Source organism: Anomaloglossus baeobatrachus, chromosome 3, assembly GCF_048569485.1.
Source record: "Anomaloglossus baeobatrachus isolate aAnoBae1 chromosome 3, aAnoBae1.hap1, whole genome shotgun sequence".
Taxonomy (NCBI): Eukaryota; Metazoa; Chordata; class Amphibia; order Anura; family Aromobatidae; genus Anomaloglossus; species Anomaloglossus baeobatrachus.
The window spans coordinates 2,769,736-2,786,741 of NC_134355.1; the positions used below are offsets into that span (position 1 = coordinate 2,769,736).

The 17,006-nt window shown below is 55.9% G+C and overlaps 1 protein-coding gene across 1 annotated transcript in view; it reads left to right on the plus strand.

Annotated features, from left to right (window-relative positions):
• Positions 1 to 17,006, plus strand: part of LOC142295858 (solute carrier family 22 member 7-like) — a 217,004-nt gene that overhangs the window by 112,785 nt on the left and 87,213 nt on the right. The window lies entirely within an intron of this gene.

Genomic DNA, 17,006 nt, shown 5'->3' on the forward strand with positions numbered 1-17,006 from the left:
CCCTCTGCTCTCTATACAGACACATCTGCAAGTTTTTCCCTCCGCTCTCTATAAAGACACATCTGCAGGTTTTTCCTTCTCTCTCTATATAGACACATATGCAGGTTTTTCCCTCCGCTCTCTATACAGAGACATCTGCAGGTTTTTCCCTCTGCTCTCTATACAGACACATCTGCAAGTTTTTCCCTCCGCTCTCTATATATACACATCTGCAGGTTTTTCAATCTGCTTTCTATACATACACATCTGCAGGTTTTCCCTCCGCTCTCTATACAGACACATCTGCAGGTTTTTCCCTCCTCTCTATATAGACACATCTGCAGGTTTTTCCCTCCACTCTCCAGAATAATTAGAGGGAGACAATGTTTTCGGGTATATTTATACCTTTCTGCAGAGTCTCCTCCATGTCAATAGTATTTGGTTGAATTGCCCTTACACTGTGTGACTTGGGGGAAACGTTTTGGATCCTTCCAGAAGCTTCTCACCATAGTTGGTGGAATTTGGGCCGATTCCTCCTGACAGATCTGGTGTAGCTGAGCCATGTTTGGAGGTCGCTGCTCGCTCCGGCCTTTTCAGCTTTGCCCATACATTTTCCATAAGATTGAGATCAGGGCTTTGTGATGGCCACTCCAAAACATTGACTTTGTTCTCCTTAAGCCACTTTGTACCCAGTTTGGCAGTAGCTTCGGGTCATTGTCCATTTGGAAGTCCCATTTCAGCCCAACCTTTAAGTTCCTGGCTGATGTCTTGAGATGTTCTTCAGTATTGCCACATAATCTTCTTTCCTCATGATACCATCTATTTTGTGAAGTGCACCAGTCCTTCCTGCAGCAAAACAACCGCCAACATGATGCTGCCGCCCCCATGTGTCACAGTTGGGATGGCGTTCTTAGACTTCAAAGCTTCTCTCTTTTTCTTCTAAATGTAACGATGGTCATTATGACCAAAGAGTGCAATTTTAGTTTCATCAGACCACAGGACGTCTCCACATATTAAGCTATCTGTCCCTGTATGCATTTGCAAACATTAATCTATTTTTTTCATGTTTCTTTTGGAGTAATGGCTTCCTCCTGGCAGAGTGGCCTTTCAGCCCATAGTGATACAGTGATGGTTTCACTGTGGATAATGACACAATCTTACCAGCTTCCGCCAGCATCTTCACAAGGTCTTTTGCTTTTGTTTTTGGGTTGATATACACATGTCTGATCAAAGAACGTTCATCTCTGGTGCACAGAACCCGTCTCCTTCCTGAACGGTATGATGGCTGGACATTCCCATCTTGTTTGTACTTGTGTATAATTGTTTGTACAGATGAATGAGGCATCTTCAGGTGTGAGGGAAATCCTGAGATATGATGAGAATTATGACGTTTAGTCATGTCAGTCAGCTACTCCATGATGTCACCCTCCTCCCTTCCCACACAGAGATTCCCCTCAGATCACTCAGCATCTGGGAAGGTGTAAAATCCAATTACACTGCCAAGCCAGAGGAAGACCCCCCCTGGGGGGATCTGTCCATTCATCAAGGGAGTGGGTGGGGAACTGGAAAACCTTGAAGCTTCAAAGGGATCCAAGACCCTCGTTCCCAGCTGGAGTTCATATTCCCGACTCCGTAACGTCATACACAGTTGTGATATTACCGTGCGTCTGAGCCATACACCCCCTACATCGTTAAAATTGGGACTCCGAGCTGCATCTCTGCATACCCTTGAATTCTTTGTCGCGCCCTGGTTCGGCGAGATACAGAGAACTGCAAATAGGAGTCTGGTAGAGGAGTCATGCTTGGACTCAGTAGGCAAAGGGGACACAGATGGATCTGATGACACCAGAACTGTCCCAATCGGACCTCCCAGTCCGGAGTTGTGGATCATATTCACTTTGGGATATTATTTTAGACTCTGGACAGGGGTGGGGCAGTACACCCCTGTGAGGTCATCAGGTGGTAGGTGACATGGATTGTAGCCAGTTTGATAAAGACAACGTGGACATTTTTGGCTTGTCTTTACACGGGGGTCAAGCATACTATACACATGTGAGAAAGTCCAGGAACCCTTCAATCATCAGCATAGTACAATAGCGGCCTCCTTGCTTATTGTCGGGCAATTCCATAATTGCCTTGACTATAAGAGCGGCGCTAGAGAGCGAGTCATGTGCTCTGTCTGGTGGAAAGGGGGGCTGTTCCTTCCTCTTCCTCCCCCCTTTTCCTGATATATTGGGGGCAGCGGTAGTATCGAGATAATAGTGTGTGTGAGTGTGGGACCCATACTCCCAGACACTAAAGACTGCCAGTAGAAGCTGTGGCTGCTGGGGTCTTAAGACCAGCTGAACACTAGAGTGTCAGAGTGTAGATACTGTAAGGTGTGTGGGTGCTTCAGGTGGCAGTTCTGTGTCAGTGACCAAAGTCTGCAAGAATGGCTGAGAGCACCAGGAGCAAAACTACGCAACTGGCCAAGGCTATGGCCGGAGGCGAGGAGGTGGAGGACGGTGCTGTGGACAGCAATGAGGAGCTTATCAATGAGCCCTCCAGGATCCCGACTCCAGAGAATCGCTCTGCAGAGGACAGCGCACAACCAGACAATTATAGACAAGACGAGGAGGAGCCCACCCAAGGGTCCTCAAGGAGCCAGATGCCAGTCCTCCACCCTGCAGTGGAGAGTGAATCACCAGGTTCTGCAGAGGGTCGCTCATCACCTGGCTCTGCAGTGTGCCGCAGATCACCACTTGCCACTCCACCGAGCCTGGCAGGCTCGGATGCCCTTCTACAAATGGCTTTGGCCCTACTCCAGGCTGGAGACCGGGAGGGCTACCAGGACCTCATGGCAGAGCGCAAGGCAGAGCGTGAGGCTGCGGAGCGACATCGACATGCAGAGTGCAAGGCTGCGGATCGACAGGCAGAGTGTGAGGCTGCGGAGCGAGATCGACAGGCATAGCGTGACCACCAGCTGCAGCTAGCTCAGCTACAGCCCGCATCATCCACCCGTGACCATCAAGACACCAAGCTTCCAAAGGTCTGTGTTGAGGACTTCCCAGTGCTGGAGAAGGATGGAGACTTGGACTCTTTTCTGACGGCCTTTAAACAGACTTTCCTGCAGCACCATCTGGACAAGGACCAGTGGGCCAAGTACCTGACCCCCCGTTTAAGAGGTAAGGCCTTGGATATCCTTGGGGACTTGCCTACTGAGGCAGATCAGGGCTATGAAACCATCAACCGGGCCCTGATCAAACAGTACAACCTCACTCCGGAGTCCTACCGCAAGAAGTTCTGGAGCCTGCAGAAGGGACCAAAGGACACCTGGGCTGACCACCGGCGGACCCTTGCCAGAGCTGCCGACCACTGGACCCAAGGCCTGCAGCTTATCACCGGACCGGAGATCCTGGATTTGTTCATCACGGAACAACTCTTGTGGAACTGCCCTGAGGATCTCTGCTAGTTCATCCGAGACCAGAAGCCAAAGGGGTCCACTGCTATTGCCGCCCTGACAGATGACTACACCAACAATCGGGAACCTGAGGCCAAGAGAGCGGCTGCCAGCAGCACCTGGAGAGGGGGTAAGATGAATCCTGCGACTGCCCCAGCTGCCCCTAGACTGCAGGAGGTGTCCCCATCGACTCCCCTCTCCAGGCCAGTGGCAGAACCAAGACAGTGCCACCAGTGCAACCAAACTGGACACTTCAAGGCCATGTGCCCTCAGCGCCCCAAGGCCCCGTCCCCCTCCCAAAGGCCGTCCGCGGTGATGTGTGTCGGTGGGGGTGGTGGTAGGTCCCTGGACAACTTCCAACCTGTCACCGTCGGCCGGTCTACGACCATGGGACTGCGAGACACAGCCGCTGAGATGACCCTCGTACGGCCTGAGATGGTCCCCCCCAAGACTTGGTACCCGGAAAGACCCTCGCTGTCTCCGGGATTGGAGGCATTGAACCGGCGCTTCCCGTCGCGAAGGTTTATTTAGATTGTGGCGCAGGACGAGGGGTGAGGGAGGTGGAAATAACTGATAATATTCCTGCCAAGGTGCTGCTTGGGACCGATTTGGGGCGGCTAGTGTCCCACTATGTGGCCACTTAAACCCCAAGGGCTGATCTTTCAGCCAGTACTGATGTACCCCCTGACAATGTGGATCTGTTATCTGTACCTGTTCTAAGGGAGGAGGGAGTGAGCTCTGAGTCTTCTGATTACACTGACACCACAGACACACAAGCAGCTGCAGCTGTGACAGGAGGGGAGGGGGTCAGAGAAAGGTGTGACAATGCCTTTACAAGTGATCAGCCAGTGATCTGGGATCTGTTGCCCTCTGTAGGGATAAGCAGAGAGCAGGATACTGCAGGGAGAGAGTCAGGGTGTGAGGTGGGGGCTACCACAGCAAATGCGGGGTCCCCAGAGTTTTCACAGCGGGGTTCTGCTGCTGCAGCGGGGGAACAGGCAGGTGAGATTGGGGCTGGCCCAGGAGTGGAAGTGCTCCCAGGTAAGATCTCGGTGCAGGGTTCTCCCACAACCGGGGTGTCAGGAAGCCAGGTAGGTCTGCCTGAACCGGCGACTTGGTCAGGAATGGAGGGGAAGCAGGCACAACCCACGGTAGCAGCGGCCGTGACCGCCGTCACCCGCAGTGGGAGTGCTGGAACCCAAGGGGCCTCCCGGAGGTCCGATATCTCTTCACCTTCTGACCAAGTGGCAACCGAGTCAGGCAGAGACCAAGACACAGGTCCCGGGGTACTGACCGAAGATGTGTCCGTCTCGTTGTTTCTGGCCACATCTAGTCAGGGGTTTCAGGCAGTGTTAGAAGCTGACGACAGCCTGAAAGCTCTTAAGGAGCAGGCGGCACAGCCTCCCTCGGACTCGGACCAGGAGCGAGTGGTCTGGGACCAAGGACGGCTGTACCGAGTCATGGTCCAGCAGGGTTCACCAGAAGCGTGGCCCAGGGACCGACAGTTGGTGGTACCCTATCCATTCCAAACGGAGTTGTTGCGGATTGCACATGAGATTCCGATGGACGGACACCTAGGGATCGCTAAGACCAAGGCCAGGTTAACCCAGCATTTCTAGTGGCAAAAGATTGGGGCCGATGTGCTTGTCTACTGCCGTTCGTGTGACACCTGTCAGAGAATGGGGAAGGCGGGGCCACCCCCCAAAGCCCCACTGGTATCTTTGCCCATCATTGATGAGCCTTTCAGGAGGGTGGCTGTGGATCTGGTCGGCCCGCTGAACATCCCCTGCATCTCTGGGAAACGTTTTATACTGACGGTAGTAGATTATGCCACCCGGTACCCTGAAGCGGTAGCTTTGTCGTCCATTCGGGCCGGCAAGGTGGCCACCGCATTGCTGGAGATTTTCTCCCAAGTGGGTTTTCCCCAGGAAATGCTCACTGACCGGGGGACCCAATTCATGTCCCAGCTGATGGAGTCCCTCTGTAAGCAAATCCAGGTGCAACATCTGGTGACCAGCCCGTACCATCCACAGACTAATGGCTTGTGCGAGCGGTTCAATGGCACCTTAAAGCAGATGCTTAAGATGTTGGTCAACTCTCACGGGCGTGACTGGGAGCGGTATCTCCCACACCTGTTATTTGTTTATCGGGAGGTTCCACAGGCCTCAACAGGATTCTCACCTTTTGAGCTCCTGTATGGGCAACGTGTGCGGGGCCCCCTGGCTCTGGTGAAAGAGGCTTGGGAAGGGGATTTGGCCACCCCTGGAGTGTCGGTCATTGAGTATGTTATGCGCTTCCGGGACAACATGCAGGCCTTGACGCAGCTGGTGCACGACAATATGGCTCAAGCCCAGGCCGATCAGAAGCGTTGGTACGACCATAATTCTTGTGAGAGTACCTACCAAGTGGGTCAAAAGGTGTGGGTACTGGTCCCCGTACCACAGGACAAGCTTCAGGCAGCCTGGGAAGGCCTATACCTCGTGTACCAGCAGCTCAACCCTGTAACGTACCTGGTCACCCTGGACCCTGCCCGTGGAAGGCGGAAGGTCTTCCATGTGAACATGATGAAAGGCACATCATCATAAGCGGGAGGCATGTGCACTCCCCGTGTGCAACCTGCCCAAAGAGGGAGAGGTGGAAACCCTCCTGGATATGTTCGCCCAGGTTAGGGCAGGTGGATCCATCGAGGATGTGGAGGTTGGCCACCAGCTTTTGGAGGACCAACGGTCCCAGCTGTGGGCCACCCTACACCCCTTCCGGGAGTTGTTTACCAATCAGCCCGGAAGGACTGAGTTGGCCGTCCATCACGTGGACACTGGGGAACACCCACCGATCCGGTGCTCAGCATATCGGGTCTCCCTGGAGGTGCAGCAACACATGCGCCCGAAGATTGATGAGATGCTGAAGCTGAGGGTGATCCAGGCATCCAACAGCGCTTGGGCCTCGCCTGTAGTCCTCGTCCCAAAGAAGGACCGAACCACTCGGTTCTGCGTGGACTACAGGGGGCTCAATGCTGTCACGGTCGCCGATGCGTACCCAATGCCACGCATCGATGACCTGCTTGATCAGTTGGCCGGTGCTCAGTACCTGACATCATGGATCTGAGCCGGGGAAATTGGCAGGGAACGCTCTGCCTTTATTACCCCATTTGGACTGTACGAGTCCATGGTGATGCCCTTCGGAATGAAGAATGCCCCTGCCACTTTGCAGCGAATGGTCAACACTCTGCTCACGGGACTTGAAGGGTACGCGGCCGTGTACCTAGATGACATCGCCATCTTCAGTCCCACCTGGGAGGATCACCTAAAGCATCTAGCACAGGTGCTCAGGCGGATCCACCAGGCCGGTTTGACCATCAAGCCGGGAAAGTGTCAGCTGGGCATGGGTGAGGTCCTCTACCTGGGTCACCGGGTAGGCGGGGGAGCTCTGAAGCCAGAGCCTGGGAAACTGGAGGCCATCACGTCCTGGCCCACCCCCAGGACCAAGAAGCAGGTGATGTCCTTCTTGGGGACCGCCGGGTAGTATAAAGAGGTTTGTTCCATACTATAGTAGCCTGGCGAAGCCCCTGACAGACCTCACCAAGAAAAAGCTGCCCTCCGCAGTCAATTGGACAGTAGACTGCAAGACAGCCTTCAGGGCCCTCAAGACTGCCCTGTCCAGCCTCCCAGTGCTACAGGCAGCCGATTTCACAAGTCCATGAAACCCTGGTCGAACGGCGCCCCCTTGTGGCCAGACGCATAAGGTAACTGCTTGATCTGACTCTGTTTGTAACCATGTCTTATCTGTAAATGTATTCTGACCAGGGCCGTATTTACCATTAGGCACCCGTGGTCCGGTGCCTAGGGCGGCAGATTGTGAGGGGCGGCACCTTCTGGCAGCAAAAAAAAAAAAAAATTTTTTTTTTTTTTTTACATTTTTTTTTTTGTGGCCGCCGAGCACAGGAAGCTGATTGACCCCGGAACTGCCGGCGCCTGCACTTCCGGGGTCACAGGCGCGCGCCAATCAGCTCCTTCCTCTGTGCTGCGTCCACTGCTGTGTGGACGTCACATGCAGAGCTCACAGCAGGACGCCGCGGAGGACGTGATGGAAGCCGGTGTCAGAAGAGGATACTCACGTGAGCCAGGAAGATGGCGGCGGGCACTGGAGCAGGTAAGTGGATTCATAAGGAGCGTGGGAGTGTCTCTAATGCAGACCGGAGATCTGCGCATGCGGGGGGGGGGGAGGCGGCAAAGGCAGATACTGGAGGGAGGCAGAGGCTGAGACTGGGGGGAGGCTGGAGGGAGGCAGAGGCTGAGACTGGGGGGAGGCTGGAGGGAGGCAGAGGCTGAGACTGGAGGGAGGCAGTGGCTGAGACTGGGGGGAGGCTGGAGGGAGGCAGAGGCTGAGACTGGAGAGAGGCAGAGGCTGAGACTGGGGGGAGGCTGGAGGGAGGCAGAGGCTGAGACTGGAGGGAGGCAGAGGCTGAGACTGTGGGGAGGCTGGAGGGAGGCAGAGGCTGAGACTGGGGGAGGCTGGATGGAGGCAGAGGCAGAGACTGGGGGGAGGCTGGAGGGAGGCAGAGACTGGGGGAGGCTGGAGGGAGGCAGAGGCTGAGACTGGGGGGAGGCTGGAGAGAGGCAGAGGCTGAGACTGGGGGGAGGCTGGAGGGAGGCAGAGGCAGAGACTGGGGGGAGGCTGGAGGGAGGCAGAGGCTGAGACTGGGGGGAGACTGGAGGGAGGCAGAGGCAGAGACTGTGGGGAGGCTGGAGGGAGGCAGAGGCAGAGACTGGGGGGAGGCTGGAGGGAGGCAGAGACTGGGGGGAGGCTGGAGGGAGGCAGAGGCTGAGACTGGGGGGAGGCTGGAGGGAGGCAGAGGCAGAGACTGGGGGGAGGCTGGAGGGAGGCAGAGGCTGAGACTGGAGGGAGGCAGAGGCTGAGACTGGAGGGAGGCAGAGGCTGAGACTGGGGGGAGACTGGAGGGAGGCAGAGGCTGAGACTGTGGGGAGGCTGGAGGGAGGCAGAGGCTGAGACTGCGGGAGGCTGGAGGGAGGCAGAGGCAGAGACTGGGGGGAGGCTGGAGGGAGGCAGAGGCAGAGACTGGGGGGAGGCTGGAGGGAGGCAGAGGCTGAGACTGGGGGGAGGCTGGAGAGAGGCAGAGGCTGAGACTGGGGGGAGGCTGGAGGGAGGCAGAGGCTGAGACTGGGGGGAGGCTGGAGGGAGGCACAGGCTGAGACTGGGGGGAGGCTGGAGGGAGGCAGAGGCAGAGACTGGAGGGAGGCAGAGGCTGAGACTGGAGGGAGGCAGAGGCTGAGACTGGAGGGAGGCAGAGGCTGAGACTGGGGGGAGACTGGAGGGAGGCAGAGGCTGAGACTGTGGGGAGGCTGGAGGGAGGCAGAGGCTGAGACTGCGGGAGGCTGGAGGGAGGCAGAGGCAGAGACTGGGGGGAGGCTGGAGGGAGGCAGAGGCAGAGACTGGGGGGAGGCTGGAGGGAGGCAGAGGCTGAGACTGGGGGGAGGCTGGAGAGAGGCAGAGGCTGAGACTGGGGGGAGGCTGGAGGGAGGCAGAGGCTGAGACTGTGGGGAGGCTGGAGGGAGGCAGAGGCTGAGACTGCGGGAGGCTGGAGGGAGGCAGAGGCTGAGACTGGGGGGAGGCTGGAGAGAGGCAGAGGCTGAGACTGGGGGGAGGCTGGAGGGAGGCAGAGGCTGAGACTGGGGGGAGGCTGGAGGGAGGCAGAGGCTGAGACTGGGGGGAGGCTGGAGGGAGGCAGAGGCAGAGACTGGAGGGAGGCAGAGGCTGAGACTGGGGGGAGACTGGAGGGAGGCTGAGACTGTGGGGAGGCTGGAGGGAGGCAGAGGCTGAGACTGGGGGAGGCTGGAGGGAGGCAGAGGCAGAGACTGGGGGGAGGCTGGAGGGAGGCAGAGGCAGAGACTGGGGGGAGGCTGGAGGGAGGCAGAGGCAGAGACTGGGGGGAGGCTGGAGGGAGGCAGAGGCTGAGACTGGGGGGAGGCTGGAGAGAGGCAGAGGCTGAGACTGGGGGGAGGCTGGAGGGAGGCAGAGGAAGAGACTGGGGGGAGGCTGGAGGGAGGCAGAGACTGGGGGGAGGCTGGAGGGAGGCAGAGGCAGAGACTGGGGGGAGGCTGGAGGGAGGCAGAGGCAGAGACTGGGGGGAGGCTGGAGGGAGGCAGAGACTGGGGGGAGGCTGGAGGGAGGCAGAGGCTGAGACTGGGGGGAGGTTGGAGGGAGGCAGAGGCTGAGACTGGAGGGAGGCAGAGGCTGAGACTGTGGGGAGGCTGGAGGGAGGCAGAGGCTGAGACTGGGGGAGGCTGGAGGGAGGCTGAGGCTGAGACTGGAGGGAGGCTGAGGCTGAGACTGGGGGGAGGCTGGAGGGAGGCAGAGGCAGAGACTGGGGGGAGGCAGAGGCAGAGACTGGGGGGAGGCTGGAGGGAGGCTGAGGCTGAGACTGGAGGGAGGCTGAGGCTGAGACTGGAGGGGGCTGAGGCTGAGACTTGAGTGAGGCTGAGACTGGAGGGAGGCTGAGGCGGAGACTGGGGCAGGCTGAGGCTGGGGGGAGGCAAAGGCTGAGACTGGGGAAGAGAGGCTGATGCTGAGGGAAGATAGGCTGATGCTGGGGGAGAGAGGCTGATGTTGGGGGAGTGGGAGAGAGGGGCTAATGCTAGAGACAGAGGACAAGGGATGAGGGATAGTGCAATGACAAAATCGATTGGGTGGGGGGAGTGTAAGGACTCAGAATAAGAGGGGGCAGCATTGGGAGCTCATTGTGAAGAAGGGGCAGCATGTGTGGGATCAGTATGGAGTGGAGCAATGTAGGGGAGTCAATATCAAGAGTGAGGTAGTGTGTGTGTGTTTGGGGGTCTCAGCATAAGCGTTAGTGTGGTGGTCTTAGCATGAGTGGGGCAACATGAAGGTCTCATTATGGAAAAGAGGAAGGCAGCATTAGGAGCTCATGGAGAGGGACAGCATGCATGGGACATTGTGAGAAGGGGGCAGCATGCATGGGACACTGAGGAGGGGGCAGAAATCTCAAAAAAAAAAAAAATTTTTTATAATGCAGTTTGGAATATTTGATGCCTTAGTGCACATTGGTGCTGGCTCTTTGTTGTTTCATTGTGAGGAGGGAGCAGCATGCATGGGACATTGTGAGGAAGGAGCAGCATGCATGGGACATTGTGAGGAGGGAGCATCAAGCATGAGACATTGTGCGGAGGGAGCAGCATGCATGGGACATTGTGAGGAGGGAGCAGCATGCATGGGACATTGTGAGGCGGGAGCAGCATACATGAGACATTGTGAGGAGGGGGCAGCATGCATGAGGCATTGTGAGGAGGGAGCAGCATTCATGGGACATTGTGAGGAGGGGCAGCATGCATGGGACATTGTGAGGAGGGAGCAGCATGCATGGGACATTGTGAGGAGGGAGCAGCATGCATGGGACATTGTGAGGAGGGGGCAGCATGCATGGGACATTGTGAGGAGGGGGCAGCATGCATGGGACATTGTAAGGAGGGGCAGCATGCATGGGACATTGTGAGGAGGGAGCAGCATGCATGGGACATTGTGAAGAGGGGGCAGCATGCATGGGACATTGTGAGGAGAGAGAAGCATGCATGGGACATTGTGAGGAGGGGGCAGCATGCATGGGACATTGTGAGGAGGGGGCAGCATGCATGGGACATTGTGAGGAGGGGGCAGCATGCATGGGACATTGTGAGGAGGGGGCAGCATGCAAGGGACATTGTGAGGAGGGGGCAGCATGCAAGGGACATTGTGAGGAGGGAGCAGCATGCATGGGACATTGTGAGGAGGGGGCAGCATGCATGGGACATTGTGAGGAGGGGGCAGCATTCATGGGACATTGTGAGGAGGAGGCAGCATTCATGGGACATTGTGAGGAGGGGACAGCATGCATGGGACATTGTGAGGAGGGGGCAGCAAGCATGGGACATTGTGAGGAGGGAGCAGCATGCATGGGACATTGTGACGAGGGAGCAGCATGCATGGGACATTGTGAGGAGGGGGCAGCATGCATGGGACATTGTGAGGAGGGAGCAGCATGCATGGGACATTGTGAGGAAGGAGCAGCATGCATGGGACATTGTGAGGAGGGAGCATCAAGCATGAGACATTGTGCGGAGGGAGCAGCATGCATGGGACATTGTGAGGAGGGAGCAGCATGCATGGGACATTGTGAGGCGGGAGCAGCATACATGAGACATTGTGAGGAGGGAGCAGCATTCATGGGACATTGTGAGGAGGGAGCAGCATGCATGGGACATTGTGAGGAGGGGCAGCATGCATGGGACATTGTGAGGAGGGAGCAGCATGCATGGGACATTGTGAAGAGGGGGCAGCATGCATGGGACATTGTGATGAGGGGGCAGCATGCATGGGACATTGTGAGGAGGGGGCAGCATGCATGGGACATTGTGAGGAGGGGGCAGCATGCATGGGACATTGTGAGGAGGGGGCAGCATGCAAGGGACATTGTGAGGAGGGAGCAGCATGCATGGGACATTGTGAGGAGGGGGCAGCATGCATGGGACATTGTGAGGAGGGGGCAGCATTCATGGGACATTGTGAGGAGGGGGCAGCATTCATGGGACATTGTGAGGAGGGGGCAGCATGCATGGGACATTGTGAGGAGGGGGCAGCAAGCATGGGATATTGTGAGGAGGGAGCAGCATGCATGGGACATTGTGACGAGGGAGCAGCATGCATGGGACATTGTGAGGAGGGAGCAGCATTCATGGGACATTGTGAGGAGGGGGCAGCATGCATGGGACATTGTGAGGAGGGGGCAGCATTCATGGGACATTGTGAGGAGGGGGCAGCATGCATGGGACATTGTGAGGAGGGGGCAGCAAGCATGGGACATTGTGAGGAGGGGGCAGCAAGCATGGGACATTGTGAGGAGGGAGCAGCATGCATGGGACATTGTGAGGAGGGAGCAGCATTCATGGGACATTGTGACGAGGGAGCAGCATGCATGGGACATTGTGAGGAGGGGGCAGCATGCATGGGACATTGTGAGGAGGGGGCAGCATGCATGGGACATTGTGAGGAGGGGGCAGCATGCATGGGACATTGTGAGGAGGGGGCAGCATGCATGGGACATTGTCCTCACATCATGCTACTCCCTCCTCACAATGTACAGATCATATTTCATAATCGAGGAAGGTGTGGTGCATATACAGTAGTTTATAAGGGAGGGCAGTGTGGTGTTTATTAGGGGCAGTGTCACAGTCACAGTATATAAGTGGGGACGGTGTGGTGGGAATATTTTATACTCATGCTATGTTTTGATGTGCCTGTGGTGATTCCCATGGGGGGGGGGGGGGTTCGTTTCTTATTGATACTTTTTAAAGTGTGCTACAGAGTAGATCTGCCTTAAACAGATGTCGTGTGCGAAAACTCAGTTTTACGTTGTCACTAAGGGGCGCGACCACTTAAAGTGCCTAGGGCAGCATGAAGGCAAAATACAGCCCTGATTCTGACCTATATATATATATATATATATATATATATATATATATATATTCTGTAAATTCTATATTGTATATATTGTAGTATCTAGTGTGCCCTTACGGCGATTAAAAATATATAATTTAATCTTGTGCTGTTCTGTTATCTCGATCCTGAATCCCATGTCTGTGAGCTCGGCGTAATAGTTATTGTAATCGATTGGTGGCTGCGAGTTTATGCCAAGGATGATTGTGGGGCGACCAGTGAGATTTGGGGAGGTTTAGATATAATCCGTCCGCAGAGGTCGGGGGAATATATACCTTACTCTCACCGGGAACCCTTCAATCATCGACATAGTAGAATAGCGGCCTCCTTGCTTATTGTCGGGCAATTCCATAATTGGCCTGACTATAAGAGGGGCGCTAGAGAGCGAGTCACGTGCTCTGTCGGGTGGAAAGGGTGGGTGTAACTTCCTCCTCCTCACCCCTTTTCCTGACATCAGGTATCTGGAAATTGCACCCAAGGATGAACCAGACTTGTGCACGTCCACAATTCTCTTCCTGAGATCTTGGCTGATTTCTATTGACTTTCCCATGATGCTTCACAAAAGAAGCCGTGTGTATCAGGTGCATTACAATACGTCCACAGGTGTGTCTGTAATTAACTCAGATGTGGCCAATAAACCTATCAGAAACTTCCAAAGACATGACATCATCATATGGGCGGTCCCACATTGTTTAAAGGCACAGGACTCTAAAGGGTGCTTTACACGCTGCGACATCGCTAGCAATCACTAGTGATGTTGCGAGCTATAGCACCCACCCCCCGTCGTTGGTGCAACATTTGGTGATCGCTGCCGTAGTGCTTATTATCGCTATGGCAGCGTCACACGCACATACCTTGTTAGCGACATCGCTGTGACCGCCAAACAATCCCTCCTTCAAGGGGGAGGTGCTTTCAGCGTCACAGCAACGTCAAAGCGGCCGCCCAATAGCAGAGGAGGGCTGGAGATGAGCGGAACGTAAACATCCCGCCCACCTTCTCCCTTCCGCATTGCCGGTGGACGCAGGTAAGGAGATGTTCGTCGTTCCTCGGTGTCACACATAGCGATGTGCGCTGCTGCAGGAACGACAAACAACATCGTATCTCCAGCAGTAACGATATTATGAAAAGGAGCGACGTGTCAACGAACGATTCTTTACGTTTTTGCGCTCGTTGATCGTCGCTCCTTGGTGTCACACGCTGTGATGTCGCTAACGGCGCCGGATGTGCGTCACTAACGATGTGACCCCGACGATATATCGTTAGCGATGTCACAGCGTGTAAAGTACCCTATAGTGTATGGAAACTTCAGACTTTGTAGAAAATAATAAAAATGCCTGAAATCATTCTCGCTCTCTCATTATCCTGGCATTTGGCAAATAGAAATAATTTTGGTTCCTAATTGACTGAAAATGGGAGAAAAACCTGCAGATGTTTCTGTATAGAGAGCGGAAGGAAAACATGCAGATGTGTCTATATGGAGAGCGGAGGGAAAAACCTGCAGATGTGTCTGTATAGAGAGCGGAAGGAAAACATGCAGATGTGTCTATATAAAGAGCGGAGGGAAAAACCTGCAGATGTGTCTGTATAGAGAGCGGAGGGTAAAACCTGCAGATGTGTCCATATAGAGAGCGGAGGGAAAAACCTGCAGATGTGCCTGTATAGAGAGTAGAGGGAACAACCTGCAGATGTGTCTGTATAGAGAGAAGGGAAAAACCTGCAGATGTGTCTGTATAGAGAGCAGAGGGAAAACCTGCAGATGTGTCTGTATAGAAAGCAGAGGGAAAAACTTGCAGATGTGTCTGTATAGAGAGTGGAGAGAAAAACCTGCAGATGTGTCTTTATAGACAGTGGAGGGGAAAACCTGCAGTTGTGTCTGTATAGAGAGCGGAGGGAAAAACCTGCAGATGTGTTTGTATAGAGAGGAGGGAAAAACCTGCAGATGTGTTTGTATAGAGAGCGGAGGGAAAAACCTGACACTGGTCAGTGTTGATGAAATTGGCCGGTCATTAAGGTAAGAACAGGCCGGGTGTGAAGGGGGTCAAGGCTGTGTTCACACGAAGCAGAAAATGTGAGGTGCAGATTTGGTAGAAATCCACGTCCCGTCTGCAATGAATCTGTGATGCCCTGGCAAAACCAAGTAGTCACAAATAGGCCCCCGCATAACACCTTCCTTCGTTAGGAAACACACAGCCAACCAGAAAACCCTAGTCACCCCCCCTTAGGGAAAGACAGACACACCAGTGGGCGTGATCAGGCGGTTGGAACACGCCCTCCCAGGGGTCCAGACAGCCCGGGGCGGGAAAACAGTCAGAGGAGTGTTAGAGTTCAGTTTGGAGAGGAGTGCGGGCTGGATCTAAGTGTAGCTCCAGCGGTGAAGTCCAAGTTGAACGGTACCAGGGTAGGAGCCCTGGTGCCTTGGCTAGGAGGCAGACGATGGTCTCCGTCAGCAGGAGACGGGAAGACGGCTCGGCGGAACCGAGGTGGACCGGGCCAGGGTTGTAGCCCGCCGGTACCGACAAAGGGAACTGACCCGGAAACCGTAGCACAAAGGGGGGTACTCGGATCCTGAAGCCAGGAACCAGAAACAAGTGGAACTGGTTAATTAATCGATTGAGGCCAGGACTAGAGGTCCTGTCCCACCCAAAGTCCCTCATAGAAGACAACAGCCCACCGATTATTGATAAGAGGTCACCGCCAGGGCCCATAGATCCCACGGGCCAGCGTCTGCAGGCACGGCTCCTCAGGCCACATCCAGTCGGGAACGGACTCCTGAGTTTTATACTGGGAAAGTCCACCTTAGACAACAGTGCAGGAAAAGGACAGAGACCACCAGCCGGGTAGGGGATCCCGAACGCAACCGGCCGCGGCACCGGCCACCACCACCTTGTTTTACCAGAGACTTGTGTGTTTTACTAACAGTGAGTACACCAGCACCCTCTGCGGTCGTCATCTGCTCTGCACAGAGCCACCGGGTCCCAGGGCCACCATCCCTGCCCACGGAGGGGTTAACAACTTGCTGCACAACATCTCCCTCGGGTGCCCCGTAACTGCAGCGGCGGTGTCCCACCTCACCACACACCGTGGGTGGCATCACAAACTTCATACGGCCCAGCCCGTACATATACGTCTCCCCATTTATTCGGCGTGTCCGCGAGACCCCCGGGTCCGGAGACCCTCGAGCCACCACCCCTGAAGGCCCGGATCCGAGCTGCGCTGGCTGCTGGCACAGGGGCGGCACACCCCAAAACTTGGTGTCATGAACAGGATACTTACTCATCCACTTACCTTGTGGAAGTGCGCCTTGTGTTGGACAGTCAGCGGTGATCTGTTGCCAAATTTTCAGAAGTCGCCATTTTGGCGCAAAAAACTGCAGCCCAGCGTCGTCTTCCCCGCAAAAAGGGCGCGAAAGCCGAAGCCCCGCCCCCTGGAAACGCGGCCGGAAAGCGAGGCCGGAAGTCAAAAAACGAAACTAGCAGACTAAAAAGAGTAGTGCCAGCAAAAGACCAAGGGGGGGAGGGGGGGGCGGGTGAAGATTCTGCAGCATGTGACCGAGCAGATAAAGGGCAGGGACTCCAGGACCCTGCCACCCTTCTTGTTCCTGGACACCATCAGAGCAACATGGCCGACCCGTCTGGCAAACCCAGAGCCCGTGCCCGGAACAGCGGCCTGCATAGAAGCTCAGACGGAACGCATGTGCTGCCGGATCTAGGTGCAGGCGCGCTATATCTTGGAGCGATGGACGGCCGAGATGGCGGAGCTGGCTGCAGCCATGCGGGCTGGTGAAGTGGAGGCAACCTTGGAGGAGCGGGTAAGCGACCCACGCCCCTATGTCCCTCAGGGACCGGCCGACCAGGCTGAGGGGCCCGGCCTGCCCCTTCCCGCCACGCTGCCTCCCTCACCGCCCGCACCTGCCGCTGCCCCCCTGCTCGGTCCGCTGCCACCAGCACCGGCAGCGGTGTCCGGCCCACCGGCCCACGAGGACCAGCCCGAGGAAGCCACCAGCAGCCAGCCAGTCACCGCCCCGGCACCCGTACCGGCTCCACGGCAGACCAGCGCCCAGAAGGTGCCCCGTCCTGCCTTGGAC